The following is a 23,413-nucleotide window of genomic DNA, read 5'->3' as shown; positions in this document are numbered from 1 at the left end:
GACACTAAAGCAAAACCTCCTTGAAGACCGTGAGCAAGGAAACCCAGCTTTACCTCTCCATCCCCACTGGTGACACCCTCCTAGCAATCACTGTCCCAAACTCCTTCGTGACTCAGGCTTTTCGCGTGTTTTTTTCCAGTCAGGAATATTGTTCCCCTCACTCTCGAAAGGCTGGCTCATCTTGAATTCCTGTCTCTGCTTAAATGCCCCCTTCTCAAAAAGACCTTCTCTGATTGTCATAGCTCAGTGTCACTGTGTCTCCCCCAAGGCCTGCCGTGGGCACCTATACCCTGTGAGTTTCTTACAGTAAAATTTCTAATGACAAGGTTACAGTGTACAGTAATATTTAAATTCCAATTTGAAATCATTGGTATTTTCTACCTTTCCCCAAGAGAGTACAAACTAAATGAAAGCAGAGACAGTGGTGTTTTTTCACTAGGATTCCACTGAGAACTTAGCCTAGCTTCTGGGACATGGAGAATCTCCCCCAATTTTTAGACCACACTAAGCCAGATACGGAACACCTACTTCACTTTGGGGGAGACCTTCAAAGATGGGAATCCTTTAACCAACACACACACATAATCCCACTGCTAAAATCTTCATGACAAACTATACAAACTGCCTGATAGTTTCCTCTACTATTCACCATTGGGCCCTCTGCCAACTTAATATATGGAAATCCCACTAGGAAAGTTTGCTAAAACACACCTATTCTCATTACGTTTTTCCTGTCATCTGGGTTCTAACCCAGTGGTCTGTGTATTAACCCAGATGGTCTTTCATTAGGAACGTTTGTTTGTTCGGGCGGGTTTTTTCCAGGGTGAGTTCTTGAGTGGAAACTTCTCTCTGGTTTTCCAACAATGTTTTCACAGCAGCTGGAGGACAGAGGCTGCTGTCCTCTCTCTTGTAAACAAAAAGGCCAAAGCACAGTTCCCAGCCGGCAGAACAAACACACACTCCTGCTGGGAGGGCAGCCCCAGGCGGCCTGTGCACGGTGGTGGCCCGGGCAGCAGTTGTCTGCCTTTCCTGTTACTCCTCTGTCATTCTTGCAGAAGCCAGCCCAGGAATGCATCAGCAGCTTGCTTTCAAAAGCCCCTTTTCATGAGTTTATTGACTACACTCAGACAGCTTTCTGGTATCAAGATGCTTCACTCAAGTCTCAGGAAAGAGACCTCATTTACGCAAACCCACTTTAAAATGTGCCCTCAGAAAAATGTCCACAGACATCATAATATTCATCAAAGACTATCGCTTTATATAAAGCCAGAAACACTGGGAATTTTAAATGCTTTATTTACTCTTTTCTGAAGACTATCCATTCCAACTCGACTAATTCAGAAACTACAGTATGCAGTCAGAAGGAGGGCTGAAACTAATCTTTGTACTGTCTACCTATGAAGCAAGGATAGCTACTAAGCAAATTACAATGCACGAATAAGGTTGTTCCAGGAATAGATAAGACACTTGGCAGAAACTATTTTAGGTCTCCTCTACTACTTTGCAGCTACCCATCAATTTATAAACAGTTGATCTACTAATTACAAATACTCTTTTATCTATTCGTTTAACCAGGACACAAAGGGGCAAGACAGGCGACACTGAGCTTCATCCCATTGGCTGTGTATGTTGGCTGCTTGTACCTGAAAAAAAGTACTTTCCTTCTAAAAGCAAGCTGCACGTCATTTTTGTAAAGTTTAGTGTGTTGTTGTTTTTTCCGATTGAATCAGAATGAGATTGCCTTCTGTATTAGTTTTCCATTGCTGCTGTAATAAATTACCATTAACATAGTGGCTTAAAATAACATCAATTTGTTAGCACATACTAGTTCTGTAGGTCAGAAGTCAAGGCATGGCATGACTGGTTTCTCGGCTCAGGGTCTCTCAGAACCTGTCAATTGAGCTCCATTCTCACATGGACCCTGGGCTCATCTTCTAAGCACAAATGGCCGGGGCAGACGTCAGTTCCTTCTGGTTATGGGACTAAGGTACCCATTTCCTGTCATCCATCACTTAGAGTCTACTCTGCGCTAGTGGCCACGTGCATTTCTTGCCACACCCCCCATACTTCCCACATCCCATCTTTAAAGCCAGCAGTGGAGACGCTCCCTCGGGTCAAATGCCTCTCACGGCCTGCAACTTATCTTGAAGAAACGTCCAGTCCCTCTCAAGATAACTTCCCTCTCTTACGGTCAACTATTTAGGATCTTCATTGCATGTTCAATACTCTTCAGAGAAACACCTACATTTATGTTTGATGAGATACCTAGGATTAGAGGTGTGTATCCTGGGGTGTGGAAGTCTTGGGGGGGCCATGTTAGAGTTCTGCCTCCACCCAAGTTGTTCAACATGAATGATGCTTTTCACAAGATGGAAAACAAATTTAAAGTTGCTCCCCAGCTAGCACCATTCTCCCGCTCTTGACTTAAATGTTCTTGACACTTCATCAAGGCTAATAAAATAGTTTCATTTTAAGACGACCCTCCCTGCCTCCCCATCAAACAAGGTTTGCAATCTCCTTGAAGGCAGCTAACAAGGCCTGTCTTTCTTTTCTATTCTTCACATAAGTAACACGAGTCAGGGCAGGAGAGAATGAGTAATGAATATCAGCCTTAAAAGCTACAGTAAGTCAGAAAGCGCCTACTGTCAACATGCACACTCAATGGGGGGAGCTACAACGCATGTTCTGAAAATCCACCAGCAGTTACAGGAAAAGAGAGGCAATCCTACTTAGAAACAAGGTCAACAGGACCGGCATTTAAAAAATGTTAACATCGTTTTAATAGGACCTTTTAAATCTAATGATTTAATGGATGCATGTGTTTCCTGCAAAAGGCTACAAAAATAGATACGTTACTGTGTTCAGAGCTAATGATAATATGGAAGCAGAAGTATTTTTCTCCGTCGTGATTACACATCCTGCCTGGGCCCCCAGCCTCTGAATTTATCTCTCTTGCCTTAATCTGTTTATGGTATTTATCTGTCTTCTTCCCGCGCTCCGCTCCCGCCTAGTGTCATTTTCAGAGCATGTGTAATTGAGGAATGGAAAATGCCCAAACCCACTGTTCCCCATGCAGTAAATACTGATTGAGCCCCTACTGTGTGCCAGGCATTGTTTGGGGAGCTAAGGCTAGATTAATTAATAAAACAGAACTAACTGACTTTTACGCAGCCCACATTCTAGTAGGAAACATAAACAATAAGCAAGTGGTAATTAGGAAAAATAAGGCAGGGGTGGTGGCAGTGGAGGCTGCAGATGCTCTTAGGTGTGGGAACCCAGGTGACTCTCTGATGACAAACTGATGTTGAACAAAAGGTAACGCTGTGAAGAAGGATATAAGGACCTTGGGGGACAGTGGCCTGGGGAGACGCCCTAAGGTCTCCGATAGTCAAGGCAGCAGGGAGGCCGGGTGGATGAAACAGAGTGAGCTGAGCAAGCAGCACGGTGAGGACAGTGGCCTGAGTGGCCAGAGCCACATCCTGCAGCTAAGAAGCCACTGACTGACGGGTTTTGAACAGATGGATGCCATGATCTGGCTTAACACATAAAAAAGAACATGCTGACAGGGTGGAGGGTGGCAGGCTGGAAAGAGTCTCTGGTAAAGATCCGAAAGAGAGAGAGCTATGCAGCTGGTTAGAAGTTGGCTGGGTGACTCTCTTTTGCAATAACAGTAAATAATAACAGTAAAATAAAAAAGGCTTATTTTAACTCTTCCACCACTTCAAAAATTATCAAGAACCAGAAAAGCTCCGGAACCAGGCCCAGAAAACCTACCAGAGAAGTAATAACAGAGTTGAGAACACTGGATGCTCCATGTGCCATCACGAGGCAAGACCTTCAAGTTGGGAGAGAGAATGATGTGCCCACCTGCCCAGCTCCCCAAGAACCAGGAAGAAACTCTTCTGCAACTCTTCTTTGAACATTGAGCCACGGAATAAAGGAATACACACAAAGAACCCAGGCATATAAATCAAATCTTTGGGGGACTCTGGCGTGGGGGGTGGCCCTGATAATTTTGGGGTATTAACCAAGCCTGTGCTCATACACCCTGCCAGCTCTCAAAGGCACAACCGCCCTTTTGCTTTACATGCAATGTGTCCTTTCATTTCTTCAACCCTACCTCCCTCCCTTGCCCCACGATATCAGGGAGAAAGGCTCTCATAGGCCCTGATCTTGCCAGTGAAGGCCTTGTAAGTCAGTCTGCAAACGAGGGAAACTCCCCGCGCTTAGCACAGGCATCGTACAATATCTGCAGACCTCTCTCTTCATGGACATCTCCAGAACAGAACCCCTGGACACAGAGAATGCTCCTGGTGTGGCAAAAAAGGAAGGTGTACCCCAACCAGCGTCTGCATGCTCGGGGTGCTCTAAGAAAAAAAGAGAGCCAAGACCTTGGAGAAAACAAAGAAATGGAGTGCAGATTAAGAGGGCAATTGAAGGAAACCATCGGAAAAACTTTAGCTGAAAAAGTAGAGAAATAAACTCTGTTCACTTGAGCCATTTTTTGCAACTTGATATACAGTATAAAGATGAAATGATGGGGGTGTGGCCACACTCAATACATTTGTTTGAAGTCAAAATTTATGCTCACATGAGATCTCATCAACTGCAGGTTCCTCAACTAATTTATCATGTCTATGATTGAAACAAATCTAACATGTTAGATTCGACTCACAAATCACTTTCCGATGAAATTGGCATAAGTTATAGCTTTGGGTGTGTTTCCCCCCCCCACCTAGTATTTCGTAGCTTGAACAATACAATCTGATGTTGTGTCCTTATTTCAGTAATTTTGGACTGCAGATTTCTTCTTTTACTGCAACCTACTGTAACCTCACATTTTTACAAAAGGAAAGTGTTAGGCGATTCCTTTAATAGACATACTAAACATTTTATTGCTATTAGTAACTCTAAGTATTCTGAGTGAAAATAAAAAGTCAAGATTCAATTTCAAACCCTCTCCAGGAATAAAAGGGCATCCAGGTATTTTTTTTAGTGACGCCTAAAAAGGATCCTACAATTATCCTACAGTTACGTATGTATGTACTCTCTCTCTCTCTCTCTCTCTCTCTCTCTCTCTCTCTCTCTCTCTCTCTCTCTCTCTCTCTCTCTCTCTCTCTCTCTTCCCTCCCTCCCTCCCTCCCTCTCTCTCCTCAAAGCTTTCTCTGTTTTGCTCTTGATACAAAGCCTAGAAACTGGGCTCCTCTCTTCTACATTTCTTCACTGCTGGGTGTTTCTCTTCTACATCTTGGCACCGTAACTCTACAATGCAATGACTGTCATGTCTTCTTCATGTTCCACAGCGCCCACAAGGACCCTGGCCACCTCAGGGTAGGCACGTGAACCACCACACTTAGGCTGTCTGTCTCTTTGCCGGCAACTCTAGCCAGAAATTGTATTTATTTCTTCACAAGTTGGCCTTTATAATGGGACAAACTAATTTCCTTAAAGCATGGAACTGGGACTCCTGTTCCCTGGGAAATAAGTACATTCCCTTACGCATATTAGTGTATGTAGCTGATTTCCACACTTTAAACTACCCATGGCGGTCCTCACTCTGCCCTTCGCCCTTTACTCTTCAGTGTGTGAGGAATAAGCAGTCAGGGAAGGATTGGAGGTGACCAGAAGAGGTGATTAAAATTTGACTTTTTCTCTTACGCGAACACTTACTTTATAATGCCCCAAGCCAAATGCAAAGTATCTTATGTATATTTTGCAGGAAAATTTGAGAAAAAAACAACACCTATAGTTACAACCATTTTGGAATCTACTACTATGGACTGAATGTTTGTGTCCGTACCCCCACCCAAAAAAAACTCGTATGTTGAAATCTAATCCCCAGTGTGATGGTATGAGGACGTGGAGCCTTTGAGAGACGACTAGGTCATGAGGCTGGAACTCTCATGAACTGGATTAGTGTCCTTATAAAAGATCCCGGAGAGTTCCCTAGACCCATCCCCCACGTCCTCACATGGTGAGAACATGGCCATCTATGAACCAGGAAACAGACCCTCACCTGATACAGAGTCTTGCCAATGCCTTGATCCAGCCTCCAGAACTGTGAGAAATAAATGTGTGTTGTTTAGGCCACCCAATCTGTGGCACTTTCGTTACAGCAGCCCGAACGGACTAAGACATCTCCACACTCTGACCCGATTTTCTTGTTGACTAAAGAACCTCCGGGTCCCACACAATGCCAAGGACATCAAGGACACTCATAAAAAACGGAAGAAAAGCAAATTTCAAGCTTTTAAAGGACTGAACTTACAAGCAGGCGACTACCAATAACGGTTTCTAGAGGCTATGTTCCAAGAAAGATTTTTTTAAATTACGTTGTTCTTCAGAGTTTATGGATCAAACTAAAATATCCACAGTGCTTTATATTAGGGCAGCAACAGACACAAATACTCTAACCCGAGACGTCTCTCTTCCCATTTCTTTTTTTTGTCTGTTTTCCCCCTGGAAATAAAAGTTCAAAGTGCTCTTAAAAGATAAGTAGCAAGAAGTGCTAAACTTTATTTTCTTTGCAAGAAGTTCAAACTTTCTGGTGACCCTCTCTCACCTCAAAAATGCCTTTCTTTACCTCTCCTTTTATATGAAGAATAACTTTAGGACTATAGACAAGTCCAGACACAGTAGAAGTATAGTTTCTACATGGGCACATTCTCCTATATGCGTGTTCAATACCCGATACTTGAATAGAGAGAAGAAACGCAAATTAACAAAGAATCCAAGTTCTAGAGAAAGCTACACATTGATCACAGGTTCATTTGCTGAAAAGAACCTGCCAGAAAAACTCCATGGGTTCTTAGGATAAACAGCTTGTAAAATTCATACTGATGACATGGAAATATTTGGCAAGCGATTAATGGGCCAACTAGTCTTAAATCTTGAGATTGTTATAAACAAAAGAAAAACTCATGAATGTTTCGTGTGAAAGACCATTACATTTTAAAATTACTTTCTCATAAAGATTAGGCTTTGGATTTTCAATGTGATCACAGCCCTAATGCAGTTAGCGCCAACAAAACTGCTTTCAGAAATGCAATCGTGAGCCGTTTGGGGACACAAGTAGCACTTTTTTAAAGATTCAGAACCTGAGATGCAAGGAGAAGATGTTAGTAGAACCCCCTCCCTACCCATCCTGTTCTAAATAATATTCTCTAATGAACCTAATGTCTATACATACTGGAAGTCTCTCTCTACCTTAAGTTATGTGTGAGGTCGTTTCTTTAGCAAATTCCTCCCCAGAGTTGGAAGCAATGGGAACCTGAAGTAAGAAGGTGCTATGAATGGAATGATTGATTTTTATCTTCAAGCCTGCTTGGGCTGGTCCTATTTTGATGGCCAACTTTTTGCAGACACTAACCTGGAATCACTGAAAAAAACAAAACAAAACAAAAACCTTTCGGCTACCTCCAGACATTGGGAAAACCCCAGATTCCCCTGTCTCTTCACACAGCCTCCAATAGACAGATCGAAGGCAGCATTCAACCTGCACAGGTGCTGGCCAGTTAGCAGAAAACATTCCGGTGCAAGCAGAGGACAGTGGAAGCAAATCGTGGCAGGCAGTACAGCAGAACAGGTAAATTTTGCAAGAGAAGCAGGGCCACACACCAGGGTCTGACTGACCAAAGTAAACAAAGGAGAACATTCCTTAAAATAACTTCCTCAGGGTGGACACTTAAGTCCAAGTCGGAGCCAAACCCCAGGTTGTAACGTAAGTTAAAGCTCATTTTAAAAATATTCTGGTTACTGTTTATAGTAACAGGAGGTCACCCAGCACTCAGTTTAAACTAAGAAGATTCATTCATCTAATATCACTGCCTAAGGGAGGCTGAAGAGAACAGGTGACGGGCAGGCCTGGGGATCTGGGTTCAAATACTGAATCCTCTTTGCCTCAGTTTCCCCATGGATAAGACAACATATTATCAGGCTCAACCTCACATTGTTGGTCCATGTAAAACACTGAGCAGTGTCATATCATAAACCTTCAACAAGTATTATCTACTATTATTACTCCAAAACCAAAATCAAAGTTTCTAAATGAGAGTCTCAAAATTTAGGTTGTACAAGGCTTACATAGGGAGTTAGTTCATCAGAAAGTGCAGATTCCCGGGCCCAGCCCCAATGATTCTGACTCAGGAGATCTGGGATAACGCCAGGGGTCTGTAGTTTTAACAATGACCTCAGGCCACACTTTGCGCACTGCTACTTTAAAGGGGTAAACACAGCATCAGGGAAGGTGAGGGGAGCTACTAGAAATGGAGAGATGACAGAACCGACCAGGCAGAGGGAGGGCAACAGTGCAGGTCGGTGGCTGCCTTTCTCCTCCCTACCCCCAGTTACCCCACTTCCAGCCCCCGCAGCTTCAAGGAGCAGGCCCTGCAGAGATGGCAGCAGGAACAGCCACGGGCCTCCTACCGCACTGCAGACCAGGCAATGAAAGCAGCTGCTGACTCCTGATGCCAAACAGCAGGCTGGTCCCTATGGACTGAGGAGCCCAAGTTCTTGCTGACCACCTCAGAACTGGACAAGTAGCCACACAGAGAGATGACAGGGGCGCCCCCTGAAATGAGGTGCTTACTCTCATTGAACTATACAAGTAACAACTCAAAAACACGTGCATTTGTAACCACAACTCTGTGAAGTTTATTGATTATCTCCTTTACAGAAGGGGGAAAATATGAAGGTTTTAAAGAGAAATTAAATAACATACTCAAGCCACAGCAGAGGAAAAAGCCAGCAAATTCCGCTGGATCTACCTCCAAAATATGGAAGACTATCCCATCTCCCCTGGCCCTCGCCCAACGCTAAGCTGAATTGCAATGGTCTGGAGTCCGTCAAAAGCTTCCTACAGTGTCTGCTCCTTCCCCTCCCCTTCCCTGGTCTTATTTATTTATATTTATTTTTGCTTCCATGTTTGTTGTCCATCTGCCCCCACTAGACAAAGACCCTTACCTGTCCAGTTCACTGCTGTGGCCCAGAACTCAAGATGGAGCTGGAAGTACTCATCCAATACTTCTTTCTGACTGATGGACACCAAAGCCCATTCTGCTTGTTAACTATTTCTCTCACGTGAAAGTGCCACTAGGGGAAGCCCTGTTGAGCTTCATTTACAAACCGCCAAGTCACCCACTCAACCACTCAAGAGAGAAGAGTCCAGAACAGGAAGTCGGCTTTCCTCAGCAGCAGCATCAGTCCGGATGAGATGTTCGTTCTCTGCCCACATTTGCGGTGAGCACGTACCCAGGTACGACGGGTGGGTGCCATGCCCTGCCAAAAAGATGACTGAGGTTTTCTCACCTACACAGCTCCTGTGTCACCAGTGATGTTACAAAGCCACTAGGTTTGCTTGTGTGGAAAAGATGGGGAAAAATATCAAATGACCCCTTGGAAGCCAGGGTGGGTCTCCTTCTCTTTCCGTATCTTTTCCTGCCCGTCAAGGCAGTAACAATTAAGGAAAGGAAAGCGATTCTGTTTCAAGACTTCAGGCAAGAAACATTGGCTTCACGGTAAGCAAATTTCACAGAACAGAGATTATCCAACCACTAGGCCCAGCATCCATCAAACCAGATTTAATCAAAAGAGGGAGAAGGGAGGAAAGCGAACTCCTCAGACGAGGAGACATCTTGACACATTCCTGCCTCGTAGAAAGTGACCGTGTATATACACATTCACCTAAAGACACACTTTCCCTGACAGCTAAGGCCCAGTAGCCATTTATACCTACCCCACCGCTATTTCCGCAGCCCTGAGGTCAGTGAGTGTGAGTTACATCTACAGGTCCAGTGTGCGGGGTGGGGCTTCCACGGGTGTCGTCACTGCCCACAACCTGATTTCCTAGAGGTCTCGGGCACACTTGCATGCTGCATTACCTTACTTGCATCAGGCAGAACCTCTTCTTTTCTAATCTCTTATCTTGTGCGGAGACCCAAGACTCCTAACTGCCCAGTTTGTGTTTTGCCAGACACCATGAATTGCATGGAGAAAAAACCCTCAGGAAATAGCTTCGGAGGTCCTTTTTTTCATCCAACCTGCAAAATAATGATGGCCCTCACGAGGCTTGACAGGAGATGACAGAAGTAATAACCACCACTTGGGCACTAAGGTCCATCCCAGGCCAGTTGCTCGAATAGAACACTCTTTCTAATCTTCACACCAACCAAGTGTGAATGGTGTTTACTATACCCACTCTACAGATGGGAAAACTGAGGCACCAAGAAGTTAAACAACCTTCCCAAGGTCCATACACAGGAGGGAGGAAGGTTTTAGACTCAGTTCTTCCAGACTCCAAGGTCTTCAACGTACAGACGGACTCCTCCATGTATCACTAAATCTTGAGACTAAGAAAGAGCGGGGTAGGGCCAGTCACAGACAAGGAACTGAGCCGGAAGACCACCATCAGGGACAAGAGCTCGCCTGGCCCTGCCACACGACACTCGCTGTTCGCTGTTCATATCAAAAGGCAGTTGTAAGCTCTGGCTTGCCTGGTATTCCTGCTCAGAAAGAAAGGTTTGTGGCTGGCGCAAAACTTTTGGCAAAGACAAGTGTCTCTCACCTATAAAACATGTTAGCAGCTGCCCACAGGGGCTCCTCCCTACTCGGGAGCTTCACTTCTGTGAACAGTGGCTAAGGTAAATATGGCTGAGGTCTCTCTTAGGAAGAAAAGTCTTACATAAGTGCAAAGAAGAATTATGGCCCCAACTTCAGAAGCCTCCCAAACACATTATAAACTTTTCCTTATGCTATTGTAAATATTAAGGTTTGCATTAAACATTCAGGAGAGCTGCTCTGGGTACATGATTAGGGAGAACAAATATTTGTTCAAATAAGCCTCAATGGGACCTCCTCTTTTCAACGAGCTAAAAAAAAAAATTTTTTTTAAGCAGATGGATCTAGGATACAAAGGCTTGGCCCAAATTCTTCCCCTAGCCCTGATTATTCCACTCCTCTGAGACCCATGAATCTTCTTAACAAAGCAGAGGCTCCCAGGCCTCCTATAGAAGTAGCCCTACATTTTCTCCCCGGGCCTTCCCAGCTTCCCCCTCCCTGCAGAGGCTCTGCTGACAAGTCTTCGCTGGCACCTACTTTGCAGCTCCTTTGTCTCCTGACAAGACAATCAGTACAAGCCAGATAACCACTGACGCACAGGAAGTGGAGATGGCTCTCACTCCATGGCAGTGGGACGGCCCTGACAGCGAGACCAGGGGAGCTTAGCAGGGCAGGGGAGCAGTGGAGAGCCCAGTGTCTGTCTGAGTCTCTTCTTCCCGGGATTCTTTCTTATCCCGCAGTGGTGATCATGTTAAGCAGAAAAATGCCACTTTTTGCTACTTGACTGTCATCTCCTAAAGCTCAATAGTTCAGCTTCACAGACAGCATCTTGCTGATTTCACTTCTATTGTGTGGCAAAAATTCTTCCTGCCACCCAGAGGGGGCACATGCCGAGATCAAAAGCCAAATTACATCTATTCGTTGGGAGACAGATGTTTTCTGCGGATAACTTGTTGAATAATTTTGAGATTGAGAAAGAGAAAGAAGGAAGAAGGGGGGGAAGAAGAAGGGGAGAGGGAGGGGAGTTGGAGGAGCAAGAAATATTCTTCTCTCTATTTTTGCACTTATTTTCTTTTCCCCTCCTTTAGTAACTCGTGTGATTAAATGTCCAGAGTGCTGTGATCTGCTCCATTTATCTTCTGCTGGCTGCTCAAATATTAAAAAAAAAAAGAAACAACTTGGAAAAATAAGTATGCATGCATTCATACACACATCTGTATGAGTACTAAAAAAAAAAACAGAAAAAGTGAACAATGGCAGGTAGAGGCAAAACACCGGCATTTCTCCAACGACAAGAGCTAAACGGAACCTTGCAGAATGCCAATAGCAGAGGCACAGCAGCAGCAGAAATGGCAAGTTTCACCCTTTTCTATGAGAGTGAAGAACAAGTTACATTCAAGCCTTCGGTACAAGTACCAACCAGTTGTACGTGTGGGCTAGAGGTGCTAACGCCGTAGAAAGAATATACCCGAGCCTCTGGCCTTGCAGGGTAGGCTGTCTAGCCAGGCCAGTCCTAGATAGTTATGCACTTAAAGAGTTAAGTAACAATGCGAACACGGCAAAGGACTGATCAGGCTCAAAGCACAAATGCAGGACGGGGACAGGGTCGCTACCTATAATATACCTTAAGTTTTAGCACCTGCTGTGGCAGCAAGCGTCATTGTTGAAGCCAGTATTTCCCAAAGCATGTTTCATAAAATAACACCAGAAAGACAAAAGGGGTTTGTTCAGATCAAATACATATGGCACGGAAGCCTCTTCTAGAGACTCACATCCATGATAGCATATTTCAGGCTGAGAAAAAGTTCAGAAGGGAAACCTGCATAACGGCAATTCACGTGGCCTTCCCCAAACTTCTTTGGCTACTGAACCCACGAATAATATACCCTTAGATATCTTGCAGAGAATGCCATTGGGAAAATTAGTATCGTAAGTGCCCTGGGCTCTTTTTCAATTCTGTTCCTCTCTACCCCCATGCCAGCCCTTCGTCTGCCAGTGGTACTCCCAGCCATGGCTTCTTTCCATAGATGGCTGCTAGAAGAAAGAAGTAAGTCCTGAGTTAACACCCTGCTTAAAAAATTCGGGAGTTAGAAAAGTTCCTACACTCTCCTCAGCAAATACCATTTCTAAAAGCAGACCCTACAACTGTGTAGCACACTGGGGTTGTCCTCAGCCCCTTGCGGCTATTTAAAAAAAATTTAGAAACTGAGCTCCTCGATTGCACTAGTCCCATTTTAAGTACTCAGTATCCACGTGTGGCTAATGGTTCCCATGCCCATTCAGAACATTTCCTCATTGCAGAAAGTTCTATTGGAGCCTTCTGCTCTAGCCAAAATCCTAGGTTTCAAAGTAAAGGCACAGATGTTGCGATCATCATGGAAAGGACTCTAGATCCAACCTCTGAAATCCTGTACGTGTAAAAGAAATGTCTGCATCAAATCCAGCCTTCCTCCTGGAAGAACAAGCTGCTTCAGTCAATCTAGATCCATGGAGCTCGCAAGTCTAATTTGCTTGAAAAAACAACTGCTCCCTTTACAGTATCATGTACATCTGGCCGGGATGGACATATTTCTGACTCGGTCAATAGTCAGATGCAATCAGATACAGCCAGAGCATTTTTCTACCAGTTTAATAAGAACCCCCAGCCGACGGTCTGAATCCTAAATCTGAACATCACTGAACATCAGCTGTTTGGTCATTCATGTTCAATTAAGTGGATTTTGTACAGCATGAAGAAACAGTCACAGGTCCAGAAAAACGCTATGCAGAATAGGAGATAGGGAAAGACGGTCCAAGACCAGCAGCCAGAGTAACAGAGGCCACCTTGGAGAAAGTACCTTTGCCCAGCCTTGGGTTCTCACCATTACTGCTGCCCTTCCATTCGTTGAAATAGTTCACCCTCAATTCTGAGATCTTAAAAATAGATGGAGCTTTGATTCTGGTCAATCAGCACAGTTTTAATGGTTTTCCACATCCCAGCATTTTTTGACATCAGACTCTAACCCACTCTAGCTCAGCTCCCCAGCAGGGGACAATCAATATTTGTTTTCACTGCTGACCACGTGTTCAGGCATCTTTGTTCCTCTCTCAGAGCCAAACCTTCTTTAGAAAAGTCAGCATGGTCAGAAGATTCTCTAATCCAATCATTGTTTCCTGCTGACAGGCAACTTGTCTGTAATTCATCAATGCTATCCCCTTGGGCTATGGATTTTTTTGGATTGTTGACCTGCTGGGTATGTGGCTACTTCTCAACATGCACCTGTGGGTGGGGACACGCACTCAAAACGAAGGATGTGGTTGGCAGGGTAACCATCCAGTTTTCTTTCTCGAACAAGGACTACTGTAGAGTTAAGGTGTCCCCAGGAAAAGCTTACCTGTGAGATTTTCCTCCTTTGGAATATACTCAACCTTTTTGCCCAAATTATTCATCTCTTTCTGGCAAACTCCTTGGTCAGCCTAGTCTGACTTTAAGATCCAGTTTCCATGCTTCTTCTTCAAAGAGACTCCTAAGTGTCTGAGCTAATAGTCTCTTCTCAACTTCCTACGTATTCTCATGGCACATACCACACTGCCTTGGAAATACCGATGCCTACCTTCCCCCGCACCCTCCCTTCCAATTTATGCTTCATTACTCTCAACTGCCATCCCTTAAGTAACCCAATACCAGGCACAGAGTAGGCACTCAGTGTCTGCTGAGTGAATAAATGAATTAATGGACTAGTTACCTGGAACAACTGTAGCAGTTTTATTTCCCAGAAATGACGACAGCAGTATTTCCAGTCCTAATGCTCTTCCAGAACCCTGCCACTTACCATCAGGAAATGGAGTCTATTGCCACTCATCTTAAACCTGGATGGGACTTTGTAATTGCCCTGATGAATAAAAACAGTGGAAGCCATATTGCTTCATCTAATGCTAGGTCCCTCGGCTTCTTCTCTCAAGAAGCTCGCCCTTGGAACCCAGCCACCATATGATGAGGAAGAACAGGCCACGTGGAGAGGTCACATAGAGGTTCCAATGGAGACAACTCCAACGAAATTCTCAACTAGTGGCTAGTGGCTAGCATATTGGGCAGTACGAGACTATACCTAGCTCTGTGAACAAGCCTTCAGATTTGTATTGTCCAATGTGATAGCCACTATCCACTAGTAGCTACATAAATCTAAATCACTTTAATTAAAAATTTACCTCCATAATTGCACTAGCCCTAGTTCCATTGCTCAATAGCCATGTGTGGTTAGTTAGTGGCTGCCATATTGGAGAGTCCAGATAATAGCATATTTTCACCAGCACAAAAAGTCCTATGAGACAGCATGGTTTCAGATGATTCCAGACCCAGCCTTTGAGCTCTTCAGCTGAGGCCTCATACATCACAGAGCAAAGAAAAGTCATCTCTGCTCTGCCCTGTCTTAATGCTTGACCCACAGAATCTGTCAACGTAATAAACCACTGTTTATGCCAGTAAATTTTGGAGTAATTTGTGATGCAGTGAGAGTAACTGGAAAAACATTCACTCATATTAGAATTTCTGAGACCCTGTACAGAACTACTTTATTCCTACATTCCTTAAAGCAGGATTGGAAAAGGGATGAGGAAAGCAACAATCAAAGGGCAAACAGTCATTGTTGACACAGCTTATTGTAACACAATGGCACACTCAATCTCTGTCACTGACCCTCAGTCCATTCTGGGCAGAGCAGTTGACATTTTACAGGAGAAGCAGCTCCAATTTCTACCAGTACCTTTTCTGGGTGCAAGCCAGCAGTACACCACCTTCACTTGGGAATACTTCTCTACAGTCTTATTCTGCTCTTGCACACACAGAGGTAAGAGGCTGAAATGCCATTGGTTTCTTCTGGGTGTTACACACACACCGCGTTGCACAGTGGCAGCCTTTAAATAGGGGATCACATCTGAAGGAAACGGTGGTTCTCGCAAAATCGTCCACTGCAATGCAGCTCACTGGTTAGGGAAGAGAGCACTTCAGCTTGTCTGTACAATGTAAGTGCTCATTCTGGAAGTTCGGCACTGGCCTCTCCCTATGTGTGTGGTGGTCACTTTAGTTTGTTTTTCTTCAAATTTCCATAACACACTAGGAAGAGATCATTGTCAACTTTCAATATGACCATCTAGGATACACACACACACTCACACTCCCACCTATATTTAGGAAGGGTTTGCAGTTGTTTACAATAAGTGAACAGATACAATAAAGCCAAACTCATTAATATAGACCAAGGTTGACAAACTTTTTCTGTAAAGTTTGCCTAGGCCGTAAGTTTGCCAACCCTTGATACAGACTAAAAAATAAGTGCTTCATGCCGTTAACTTAAACAAAAATTGTTTTGCGAAAGAGGTCAAGAAAAATAAAAATGTCTGGGATGGCTGGTTAGCTCAGTTGGTTAGAGCATGGTGCTAGTAACACCAAGGTTGCTGGTTCGATCCTTGCATGGGCCACTGTGAGCTGTTCCCTAAAAAAGGAAGGAAGGGGGGAGAGAGAGAGAGACAGAGAGAGACAGAGAGAGACAGAGAGAGAGACAGAGAGAGAGAGAGAGAGAGAGAGAGACAGAGACAGAGACAGAGACAGAGAGAAGGAAGGAAGGAAGGAAGGAAGGAAGGAAGGAAGGAAGGAAGGAAGGAAGGAAGGAAGGAAGGAAAGAAAGAAAGAAAGAAAGAAAGAAAGAAAGAAAGAAAGAAAGAAAGAAAGAAAGAAAGAAAGAAAGAAAGAAAGAAAGAAAAACTTAAACTGGCTGAACTGACATGCACATTTTCCATCATTCAGTAGAGGCATGGAACACTAAACAGCCCACTCTGGCCTTTGTGTAGAAGCATGAGCTCAGATTAGCTCAGTCTGATTATTTTATATAAGTTAATAAGCACCATTTCTGTTCCACTAATAGCCCAATGCACACAAAGCCACAAAATTACAAAAACCTTTTGCCTTTGTGTGTCAAGTATGGATGGTTACTGGATTAATCAACTGTCTTCTCTTTTTACTGGAGACAAAGGAAACAGATTACACACACAACCCTTCGGTTAGGTAAGAGCTGTGACAGGTGATCCTGGGGCCAAGGCAATGTCCTTACTTTTACAAATGACAAAACCAGGAGCATATAGCTTTTACCCAAAGGCACACACGGGCCAATCTATGAACATACCCATCCAAGCGTCATGCTGTTTCCACGACATCCCAATGGCCTGGTGTCATCACACAGGATCCAATGTCACAAAACAAATATACAGGAAGCACTGTGTAGCCCGTAGTTCTACCCTCTTCCAGTTCTTTCCCACAGCAAAACTTGTGCCCTCCACAAATGACTCTGTCGTCAAGACCCCAAATTTAAAATTAAAAAAAAAAAAAATCTAACAGTGGGTCTCCTCCTCTCTCCTATAGAAACTCCACAAAATGTAGGCCGTCATCAGTGAGTGCTCTCAAGTTGCACAGAATCTCACCTCCCACCTTGGTTTCCCTCACCAAGCCTTTCCCAGGCCATTTCGCACGCTGCCAAGGTGGAGCTCTTCCAGGCTGTTCAAATGACACTCATATTACAGTCCTGAGATGCCCTCCTTGGTATAGAGCACCCTTTATTATAGCTGAGTTTAGTCTCCCCAAATCTCTCTTAACAGGAGATACTAAGCTATTCTCTTAACAAGCTAGTTGGCCAGGATGGGTGCTTCTGCCTCTCCATCTCTCATCCACTTGCCCTGAATCCCTACCATTTAATACAAAACAGTTTCACCCAGGCTTACCTCTGCCCCCAAGGGGGTTTCATGCCCCCCCCCCCCCAAATCCCAGTGAAGTCATCCGGACTATGCAGCCCTTCCCTGTCATATCTTCTGTGACTGGCAGTTTTACGCTTTGACAAAGCATCTTCTTTGAAAAAAGGGAATCCACTGCCATTCGTGCATACAGGTAAATTCTGCATTTTTAGGGAGGGAGTTTGTTTCTGTTGGTAGAAACATTTCTTGTAAACAAGAAAGCATACATAGCAAAGTGCTCTGTGCCCATCACACAGATACAAGAGAGCTAAATATGGGAGAAAGCTTCTAGGCTCTTCTTACCAAAGGCTAACTGGTGGAAACCCAAATGAGTCTCAATGAGCCCATTTTCATGACACTGAAGCAAAAGGATTATAGGCACAGAAGTTAGCACTGCGTCCCAGCTGGACTACTCCCTAACTGGGTGGCCTTGCACAAATTATCTGTAAAAGGAAGGTAATCCCACAAACACCCCAGGGCTCCCGAGACAGGAGAACACGTGTGTTGTTCAAGGCCATGCTCAAGCCAGAGCCGGCTCTTGGTAAATGTCAATTCACTCTCTCTTCATCCTCATCCTTTCTGAGATTCTGGAATGAAAGGCTGGCACGTAGAAAACCAGCGAGATTTTAAAAGAGAATGTGAAAAACCAATGGTAACTGAGCAATGCCATCATTCACAAAGTTGGCTGTTCTAATTCAGCATTTCACAGAATGATTTATAAATAATGGAATGCCTTACTTTGGGTCTTAAAAACAACCAGATTCTGTACAAAACATCTCCCACAACCTGAAACAATGAAAATTTAATCAAATAATGCCCAACTTAACAAGCCGATATTTGAGTCCAATTGTAAAAGAGGATGAGTCTGGTTAAATTCATATGAGGTGCTGCACAATTTAACGCCTATACTCGGCTCATATAGAGACTAGAGCTGCAGAAAGGGCAGGTGTTTGCAAAGATGGGCACCACCACCCCCACCCCACCCCACCCCGCTTCACTCAGACACACACTATTTTATTATCTTTGTAGGTTCATTAAATGCAATTAAACAACAGAATCCAACGTACATCTGTGCTTTAGTTTTGGATACTCTGCTGAACTCCTAGTGTAGTTCTGATCAATCCCCACACGCAAAAACATATCCTCTAACATGCAAAAACGTTCCACTCTAAGGCCAGTGGCTAGAAAAACACACGAATCTCAAATTTTGTGAGGCTCACGCAAATATAATCCTCAATACGATTTCAATTCCAGGAACCAAAATGAAAAGAATATCTCACTGTGTGTGGATGGGGGGGCAGGGGGGGACGGGAGGGGGGAACACTAGTTTTTACTCCTTAGGGCCTTTTAGTCTGGATTCCTATTGTTTTCCTTGCTTTAGCCTCTCCTTGCTCATTCATTAGTTCACAAAAACGGTACTTTACGCCTAGGAAGAAAAAGGAGGAGGAACATTCTTTAAAAACTTCATTAAGAATTTTTATTTATCACAGTCAGAACATAAGCCAGAGCTGAGCTTCAGATACAACATAGAGCTAAAAGGAGATTTTTCACTACGTTTCTGTAGTTTTAATTAATTAGTTTGTTTGTTTGTTTTAGAGTTTGACTTTTTCTGAATAACACACCTCTGGGACTCCTTGTTTTTCCAAGCCCACGCAAAATGTGCTTCTATTGCATCAAACGCTACCCAAATCCCTCACTCAATGCTAAATTATGTTTTCACAAACAAGAACATTATAAATAGGTTTGTGTGTATAGAGATAGACAGATCCATCCGCATTAGAAAACACAAACCAGTACTTCTCACCCAAGCAAAACCTTGCAGTGAATTTGGGTGTAGCCGTTGAGGTTTCAAAATGAACAACCCCTGTCCCCCTTGAGGAAGGCTGAGTCAAAAAACGCATAGCACCATGTCGCAAAGCCTTTCCACCAGGACCAAGTAAGCCGGATATCTGACAGGCAGATGGGATGCCTAGAGCTGCAAGCCTTAGTTCCATGTGCACACTTGTGGGTGTCAACGAAAGTGGCCTGAGATGGTCTCTTGTCTTCTGGCTCAGAGGCAATGTCTGAGCCGTGTGGCCAGGCACTGTTTAACTTCTTATTGGTCAATAACATGCCCCAGCAGGCAATAAATATGCCCTGACCTGCAGCTGCCCTTTAGCACTACATGCATCATTGATCTTACAGGGCCTTGGAAAACAGCAGTGTGAGTAAAGCTAAGCAGAGGCCAAGTGCCATCCCCGGTGCCGTCTTACAAGTCCTTAGGAGCTGTCACGAGCAAGAGAACACTTGGCAAATCATGTATCATGGATGCTGGAGTTAGATGATCTTCATGAAAGGGAGGGAAGAAGGGGGAGACAGGGAGAGAGAAGGAAGGGAGGGAAAGATGGAGGGAGGGAAGGAAAAGGAAGAGGAGGGAAACAAAGAGCCTAAGATTCTACATATACAAGGAATGTGATCTGACTCATATATAGTAAAATATCCCAGTCTACACATTAAAATTGGGAGTCCAGCCTATCCTAAAGAAGGGGATCTAAAAGGAAGAATTGAGGAGGGACAAAAATCATTCCCCATAATCCTGTATATTTTCTTCATTGGTAATAAAAATGCATGTCATTCATGAAATACCTATAATAAAACACACAGTTGAGACTGTTCCTGGGAGGTCCTTGCCAGGTGAGAAACACACCATACAGCTGAGTAATATTAAACTTTTGGCACCGGTAGGATAAATTCTTATATACTGATTTTATAAATTCCCTACCTGTACACCCACCCCATCATTAAAAAAAAAAAAGGAACTTGTAGCTCCCACATAGTGGTTTATTTTTAGGTAATATACATGTCCTACTCGACCAACATAAAACATAAATTAACGTATCATGAAATGTACAAAAAAAGAACAAAATTAAAGTGTAGTATTTTAAACTAAATTTTATCTTACTACTTTATAGTAAGAAAAATTTTGTGAAAGATAAGTGATAGAATATGCGTCATTATTTTTATACTCAGGCTATACTTTATAGGCCAATGATTCAAAGACCAGGTTCAAAATTCAGAGTTGTTCCCCCAACACTCAGAAGTAAGGAGGGTTACAGCTGAGTAAGAAAGCTACCAAAGATATGTGAATGAAATATTATAGAAGTGCATTGGGGGTTACACTTAAATAACCATGGCCAAGGTTACAGACGCCATCCACCAATTTCATTAAAAATGTTCTACTATAATTCACTGCTAAATTGCTACTTTCCTAAAGCCTACTAGTTATTATTGCAAATTCATCAGTAGAAATTGGATTTTTGTGTGTTTAACAAATGAATTTTTAAAAAGACACCATTGAAATTCTTGCTGGAAGATTCTTAGACAAAGTAAAATAGTCATTTTCCAATGTTGTTTTAAAGTAAGAATATAGGAAAGTTTTCTTTGAATAGGTGGGAAGCATACATTATCTTTAGCAATACAATCTAGCAATGCAAATATATCCAAATACACTATTTTCAAAACCATTTTGCTTTAAATTCCATTCAAAAACAATGCACTGTTAACTGTCATCTTTACATTGAAGAGATTTAAATTAAAATTTGTTTGTATATTTTCTAACGTTCTAAAGTGCCACTAAGAAATGAGATTTTTCTAATTCCCAGGCGCCATTAGACCTTTTTGCACAATGTTTATGGGAGTCTGGACTCCTTAAGTCAAGAGTCGAAATGATAGAAGAAAAGAAATGGAAAAAACCAAGATATCAGTTCCTTTGAAAGTCAGCGAGATGCATTGCAAGCTCAGGGATTCTGGAAATTGTGTTTACAATTTCAAACCAAAAACGCTCAGATTTTTTTTTTTTTTAATTTCATTGCCAGCAAATTTTATTTGCCCTATATTTTTGGTCAAAATACAGCTGACCCTTGAACAACATGGATTTGACCTGTGCAGATCCTCTTATAGATAGATGGTTTTTCAAAAAATACTGTAAATGTATCTGCCTTATGATTTTCTTAATAATTTTCTTTTCTCTAGCTTACTTTATTATAAGAATACAGCATATAATATATATAACATACAAAATACATATGTGTTAATTGACTGCTTACACTATTGGTAAGTCCTATTTATAGTCAACAGAAAACTAGTAGTAAAGTTTTTAGGAGTCAAATGTTATACACGGATTTTTGACTCTACAAGGGGGGAGGGGTGGGTGTTCAAGGGTCAGCTGTATACATTTATTCCGCTTTCGTTCCAATTTAAATGTTGCTCAACATAAAACATACCAACCCACTAATAACCAACTTAAAAAAAAAATCCCACAGAAAAATAGAATTTATTTGAAATTGACCGCCAGCACAGCTAAATAATACATTTTCATATTTATCTGCTTCCAACAAGATACATTTTCATGTACTTCTCTCTACTTTTATTTTTAGCAAAAAGAACAGAAAAGCAAGATTACTACCGTGTTCTAATATGTGAACAAAATTTTCAGTGAATTGTGGATCAAACCTTGCCCCCTGAAGGCTCTTCAAGGAAGAGTTTGAAGAGGTGTTGTGAAGTTGAAATAGTTAAGCCAAAGGTCCCTCGAGGAGAAATAGAATACACAACCTCCAAAATAGCAGAGGCAAAAACAAAACCTGAAAAACAGAGAAACCCACGCCAATCCTAAGGAGAACCAACTACATTATCATATTGAGCTTTCTAAAAATTGTCTGTCTTCCTCAACTAGAATGTAAATTCTATGAAGGGAGGGATTCGCACGCACGTGTGCACACGTTTGGGGGTGTGCGCGCACGTATGTGCATGTGTGTTTTACGGTTGCATCTCCAGGACCTGCCAGAGTAGAAGCTAAATAAATCTGTCTTGAATGAATGCAAATGCAGGCAAGAAAAGAGAGGGTGGGCAGAAATAGAAAAATGAAACCGTTTTTGGCTGGAGAGGAAGGAGCACCCGCACACCAACTCTTTCAGCCATTAAAGGAAGGAAACTGAACATGGAATACAGTGTAGGGGTTCAGCTCTGCTCAGTCGTTGCTCAATCTTTTGATCACTTTTACAACCACTTGTAATCACTATTCCTGAACTTCAATCGACATTTCCGGTGTCCTGGCATTCTCAAGCACCACCATCACTGTGAACTTCCCTTCCACCACAAACCCAGGAAATTCCTTTTGATTTAATCTCAAGCAAGTCACCCCCTGCCTAGATGTAATTAGTTTACCCACATTCTCCAAGTAATATGCAATCTGCATCATTTATTGGTCTTCAGATATACTGTTGATTTTAGGCAACAATATTGCCTAAAGAGTTAGGGGAGAAATATTTTGGTTTACAGGATCTGAGACCCGCATTTTTCATTCATAATAATACTGTGAGCAGCTGCCACTTACTGAGCACCTACTAAGCCACCACATTCTGCGAAGGATTTACCAAATGTCATCGAGTCATTCGCCACACAGACGTGGCAAGATGGTATTATTATCCCACTTTCACATGGGAGTAGAGGACACAAACACCTGAAATAAGTAATTTGCAGGAGATCTTAGAGGTGGAAAGCAGCAGAGTCAGAACTCAAGGTCTATGCCCATGTCACTCCCCAAGGTCACCTGTCTTTTGACAGCCAGCTGTTTAGGTGCAATTGGCTGTCCCAGCCTCACAGAGTAGCAAGCGCTTAATAATGTTTCTAGTGGGGGAAGGGTACCCAGACTTGTTTGCAGCTGGAAAGACTATTGAGGATTAGTCTAACTCCTCATGTTAAGGTTTAGGAAAGGGAGTCCCAGGGGGTGCTGTTTACAGCATCCGTGCCTACCAGTTTCTTGCCTCTAGATCCCAAAGCTCTGTGGGCTACACCAGAGCAACTCAGGAATCACCATGTCAACAATGACAAAAACAGCAGCAGCTAATACCTATGCATTATTTAGCATACGCCAGGCTCTGTCCTGAGTATTTTTCACATGTATCTCATTGAACTTCACAACTCTGTGGTGCATGCATTTTGTATTTTCTCAGTTTTATGGAGGAGAAAACTGAAGTAACAAGCGGTCAAATAACTTAATGATCACACACACTGGTAAGTGACAGAGCTAAGATTTAAACCTGCCAGGCTGGTTCTGAGTCCA

At 43.1% G+C, this 23,413-nt stretch overlaps 1 protein-coding gene and 1 non-coding gene across 2 annotated transcripts in view; one reads left to right on the top strand and one right to left on the bottom strand.

The window, feature by feature from the left end:
* Positions 1–23,413, bottom strand: part of EXT1 (exostosin glycosyltransferase 1) — a 269,989-nt gene that overhangs the window by 151,964 nt on the left and 94,612 nt on the right. The gene's annotated exons all lie outside the window — the stretch shown is intronic.
* Positions 15,938–16,011, top strand: TRNAT-AGU (transfer RNA threonine (anticodon AGU)). The gene has a single exon. It is a non-coding gene; the product is annotated as a tRNA-Thr (tRNA).

The sequence above is a fragment of the Rhinolophus sinicus genome, chromosome 6 (genome assembly GCF_057876585.1).
Source record: "Rhinolophus sinicus isolate RSI-liver-muscle chromosome 6, RSI-T2T, whole genome shotgun sequence".
Lineage (NCBI taxonomy): Eukaryota > Metazoa > Chordata > Mammalia > Chiroptera > Rhinolophidae > Rhinolophus > Rhinolophus sinicus.
The sequence above is the reverse complement of the archived record's forward strand: the minus strand, read 5'-3'. Positions and strand labels throughout refer to the sequence as shown.